Source organism: Ostrea edulis, chromosome 6 (genome assembly GCF_947568905.1).
Source record: "Ostrea edulis chromosome 6, xbOstEdul1.1, whole genome shotgun sequence".
NCBI classification, from domain to species: domain Eukaryota; kingdom Metazoa; phylum Mollusca; class Bivalvia; order Ostreida; family Ostreidae; genus Ostrea; species Ostrea edulis.
The window spans coordinates 23,662,493-23,668,492 of record NC_079169.1 but is presented as its reverse complement, the minus strand read 5'-3'; the positions used below and the strand labels follow the sequence as shown (position 1 = coordinate 23,668,492).

The 6,000-nt window shown below is 31.0% G+C and overlaps 1 protein-coding gene across 1 annotated transcript in view; it reads left to right on the top strand.

Moving 5' to 3' along the window:
- Positions 1-671: 671 nt before the first annotated feature.
- LOC125683318 (homeobox protein abdominal-B-like) overlaps positions 672-6,000 on the top strand; it is a 136,486-nt gene continuing 131,157 nt past the window's right edge. Inside the window, exon 1 of the mRNA XM_048924354.2 lies at positions 672-794. The gene's annotated coding sequence lies outside the window, so the exon portion shown is untranslated. The remainder of the gene's footprint in view (positions 795-6,000) is intronic.

Genomic DNA, 6,000 nt, shown 5'->3' with positions numbered 1-6,000 from the left:
GCATATTTGAATTGTAAAATAATGACTCAGAATCAATCTATCAAATTAATCCATCTTGGACAGTTTATTTTTAATTTTGCAAGTGTGAGGCACGCCTGTTCTACATAGGGTAACATTAATGATATTGACTGCTGTGCAGTCATTTCCGCCTTGTCTTGTATTTGTATCATAGATATATATGACTGGTGCTAAAACAAATAAACCACGAGCCACATACATTTAAAAAGAGCAAGAATAATGACCTATGCTATTAATGAGTTGAAGAAAACTGTGCTTCTAAAACAATAAAAGGCATCAATATAACGTATATAGATATCTTAGTCTTTATGTCAGCAACACCGTGACAGATTCCTTCATAACGTTTTATTCAATATTGCAACATATGATAACAGAGATATTTGACACTTATTATTACTTTGTAGCAAGTAAGAACCCTGTGGCAGGGATTGTGATTTTTTTCTGTCATAATTGTTTTATTTTATACTGAATCTCATCGGACTTCATTATCCGTAACATATGAGGTTTTCCACATAAAACAGAGTAGGGAACCCCCTAAAACACCAAGAAACACTATTTACATACGTAATAAAATGTGAATAATTAAAAGAAAATTTCATGTCTATTTTATAATATTTTCCTACAGCAATCCTTTGAGTCTCAGAGGTATTAGATACGGGGAGTTCTAGGGAAAACTTCACTAGTATACAAATAATGTTGCTTGCAGAAAATTCTGGAGATTATCGAGACTTACACTAGTTGGATCATACTTCACATTTCTAAGGAATTTTAGTAAGGTATGTGTAATGTACCCAATCGATTTGTGTATCTGAAAAATAATGTATTTTCAAAATTGAACTGTACTGATTAATGATTTTTACTTTGAAAATTCAGTTTCCAAACATAATAGAGGATGGTTGTTTTTGTAACCCATATTTAAAGAGGGGTTCCTTTGTTGGAAGAGAACTTTAAGATAAAACTGGAAATGACTGTTCTGATTGAAGATTTAACAAATGCACAATGATAGACACATAAACACCCGGTGTCTTCTCCTTATTTCTGAAAGACTGTTTACCATCTGTGCTTATTTTCGTTGTATGAAATATACATGGTCTGGACACTTCCATACAGATCGAGAATCATAACTGACAGAATTTGTGTATAGTAATGTTTCTCTCTTTGACATATCTAGTTTCTTTGGCCATAGACTCAACCAGCTTCACATCTTCTGTGAAGGATATAACTATTTTCAACGAAAGGGAACACTGGCTTATTGTCTTTCTTAATGGCCAGAAGATGTTATCTATTCCCTGATTTTGGCATTAATATGTCTTAAATATGTGGCAATAAAACACAGAGAATGCATTGTATGAAGTAAAAGACATTGATGCCATCGCCAATCCACAAAACGTGTGTTGATGGTGGGATTAGATCCGATTATTGGTTTCCCCCAAAGACGACCAAAGGATATCTTCTTCACATGAACAGACAATGGATTAAAGTCAAGCATTGTCCTTAGACCTTTCACAGGAGTCAGCTGTCGCCAAGTCACGTGACCCATCATTACGTGTATATGTCCCCCGGCTTCACACTAATATACTGAAATATTCCTTTTTGTAGGGTATTACTGACGTGTTAAAAGTATTATTTTGGCTTATAGTTGACACCTCATTTCATTTGCCTATAATTGTCATTGGGGCATAAATATCTTTCTCTAATGTATCTTCGTCTTTGCTAAGGAGGATGCGTAGTCGGTTCTCGTTGTCTTTGGTGTGCTTGGAACTGCACTGAATGTCAGTTGCGAAAAACATCGTACACATGTTTTGCAGGGGAGCTCCAGTAGGTACAAATGATGAAAACACAATTATTTGGATAAATTCAGTCATATCGATAAATTCACAGTATTAAGAATTGTCCAAAAAATCACTTGGTGTAAAAATTAATTGTACTGTATTTTATACATGCGCTGCATAATCAGATATTGCTGATTGCTTCCGTTTGAAAATATGAAATGTAACACATCATACATGTATAAAGAAAAAATTGTTAATTTAAACAATTGATATTGAAGTAATTAGAGAAACTAGTAGTTGGTAAAAATTTAATGAATAGTAGACACTCTATTTCTTGTATTTCTTCAGATATTACATGTATTTTTGTTCATTAGTTTTTAATGGAAGTAATATGATATATAATTTTTTGAAATATATCAGCAAATGTGTAAGATTTCAAAATATTCAAATTAAATTCATTAGAGCCTTCTTAATTACCTGAAGATCAGGTATTGGTTGTTAAGGAATAATTAATGCCTAGATAAAACGGAACATGAACTAAAAACAATCATAAATGATAATTTTCATTTCTTTCTAAAAGCACCTTCAAAAGACGAACAAAACACACTAATAAATGTTAAGGAATTCGTGTACGAATGCAGTATCCGTATAATTAAATTCTGATATCCAATAAATAACTGAAAACGGTTTTTTCTTCTGTTTTATAATATTTGTTACAAAAAGAAAAATGTTAATTAGAAACTACGTTTGTAAAATTATCTTCTTCATATTGCTAGATTCTGTTGTTATAAATTCTGGAAACGAAATAAAGTAAGTTTTTAATCACTGTTATAAGATTATGATTGATGCAAATTTTAGTGCATGGTTTCCAAAATATGTCACCACAGAAGACATGTTGGTGTCCGAAATATAAGGTACATCAGTATATTTATAATCGTCCAGTCGTATTTTCTGTTGAGGAGAGAATGGTATCTTTTAAATAATAATAATCTACCGGTAGTGATATGCAATGGTTTTATATATATAATAACGTAAAACTCTGGTTTTCTTGTTTTAACCTATTTTGTAAAATTATTTATTTATTTTTCCTTGACTCCTTATTTATATTTTTCTCTCTAAAAAGTTGTTTTACTTAAATACAGATTAATTTTGGATGTTGCTTTCCCTACTCGATGACAGGACTATACTGGCACGTCAGCTGTCTATTGGAGGAGGAAACTATTTCAAAATATATCTATGGATTAAAGATTTTATTGAATAAATGAAATATACATGTATTTCGATTTATGATAATATTTCCTAATTATTTTAAGTATTAATATTACATTTTGATGAGTATATTAAAGTATTGATACATATTTCAATCTTCTTAATTGTCCATATATGTCCCTCAATTATTTTCCCTTGGAAATATATATCAAGATGATATGCGTGATATTTTTTTATCAATAGTACCGTCCATGAATTACATTGCAATGACAAAAGAAAGGCAGTATCAAATATGAAAAGAATGGATTTAACTTTGATCGATTTTTAATACTGTAGAACTAACTCACAGTATGCAAAACAATCAAATAATTTTTCGAAATTTAACATCCGAAGTTTATGTTGGCTTATTATATGGGGTAGTCTTTTTATTATTTAAATATTATCTGTTGACCAAACAATATAATTTCTGTATACGGCCTTTGAAGATTTTCAGAAATTCTGAGTTTATTATATATATATATATATATATATATATAGTTTTGATTGAGATGTGTGTAAAAGTCACGCATTATATACATGCAGTCTGTTGAGATTAGATTATTGAGACAGAGATGGGAGCAATAGTATTATGGAAGTGACAGACGTTCATTGTATGTTCAAAATGAGAATATTTCAATGTGAATTACATTACAGTATGTAGTTAAAAACACGTGTCACAAAAAAAAAAGGATACTAAACAGTCAAGGATTTGGAAACATTGGGTGTATTTTTGTCATGTTTTATGATGTTCAACATATATTTGTATTTGAAGAATATGCTGGATGTTAGCTTCAAGTTGGTATATTTTGCACGGGAATATGTATATACAATATGTAAAACTAAAAGCATTAAGGAGCAACGATATCTTTTTTTTTATATCATTAAAGAGAACATGTCCAGTGTAGTTTCATATTACTGTATCTCACATTTACAATCATTTGAAGTACATAGAATTTAAAGTGGCGCAGCTTCTTAATTTTACTCATAATTAGTAAAAATGCCAATTTTTATGATTGTTTTTTGAAAAAATTCAGAGCAAAAATAGGTCTTTTTGCCTATCATATCTGTATTGGAAAGATAAATCTATGACACGAATATAATCTGTTTAAGCCTAGGTCCGATACTTTCTAAAAGAAAGACTGCATGCACAGTAACCATTTTATGTCAAATTTTTCTATATGAAAATGGCGGCAAAACGTCATATCTATGGTGCAATAATTCCGATTTTAAGCCTTTAGATTAAACAGAATTACAACTGGATTGCGTCGGATTTCGTGCACAAAATACCCTCATTTATGAAACAGATGGGTAAACAGAGTCCTAACATACATAGTTGGAACTACTACTATTAGTACAGTTGACGTCATAATTGCATATCACGTTACCGGTAATTACGATGGTATATCTGATTGGGTAAATGAAGGCATGGTTGAGGCATTATTAAGTTAGGTAACTAAAGGACCGGGCAGGCTAAAATATTTGCTCATGATGATTTCAATAATATGGACAAACAAGTCATCACACCAAGAGAAATGTCACGATTCGTGTATACCTATCGATGTATAGTGTCACTGAATTGATCTTAAAAGGTGGGAAACAAACTTCTGATATATAACTCATTTTTGAAAATTTCAAACCAATCTGAAGCTGCAAAAAATATTTCAAAAACGTGCATAAAACATACTGACACGTGTGGAAATTGCAAGGATAATTATGCAAGAAATTGTGACTGATACTGGCTATGTTAAAGAGCTCGTTCCATCTAATTCATCAGGGCTTCATAAATTCTGTATTGCATTACAGAATGTGAGAAAGTCCTATACGTTCAGAATCTTTTCATCGTTTTTGTGATTTTCGTAGACTTCAAATTATAATTTATCATTTTAACACAATATCAGATGTTTTTCTTGAAGAAAGCATTAATTTCTGATACATGTTGACACCTGTGAATGTATATTTTAAATTACTGAATTACTTTTCAATTTTTTTTAAAATGACATTTGAGGTGATAATCCTTTATATAGGAAAACCTGTGGGAATTTGCATTAACGAACTGGTATTCAAAATTCCCACGTTTAGAAAGTTCGTATCGCACAATATATCTTCAAATATATTTATGTTATCTATGTGTAATTTAACATCTTAAACTTATGTGTTTAATTGCTATGCAAATTATAACCAAATCTCATGCATAAAGTCAAGCAAAATTAGGAGCAAGTCTTGCGCATGCCGTAGTCAACCCCATTATGACGTTACCTTCGCCGTTTGGGATTGCTTTCTTATTTTGATATACCGAACCGAAAAAAAATCCAAATAATTTTCAAATATTGAAATTCGTATATGGATATTTGTAAGTGGAGAGTACGTAATTACGTGGTTTTATTCTGATTTTGTTAAAGATGCAATGCTTATTACTTTCATGTTTATACGATGTGGTAAATTGTCAGTTAAGCATTAAAATGTATTCTTCAGATAGCCAAACCTGCTGTATGTTTAAGTTATTTATCAAATTCTGATTGATTTTTTTTTTCATTTGAAATCACATTTTGTGTACAGATACCTCCTTGAATTTGAACAAAATCCAGTTTTCTGCTTCGCGGATCTCTCAGCTCGTTGTCGCCCAATCTGTATTTCGGCCTCTGAATAGTTTACTTGAATACTATATACGTGTAGTAAACTAGACAGTGTAAAGATAGTTTTGTTTCGTTCACAAATAACAGTTTTCTTTTGATTTCTAGAGTTTTGCAATAGAAAGAAAGCACAATCCTGGACTGACACGATCAACATCATACAATTTGTACTTCTAACAATAATTGCAAATGATGACACACTGAGGCCAAAAACATGCGTTTGTGTACGTCTTGTTTTCCTTCTAGTGTGAGATAACTTTTAGCTCTTACAAGTTTATTGTTATTTCGAATTTTCAAAATTTCGGCTTGAGCATCACTGAAGAGACATTATT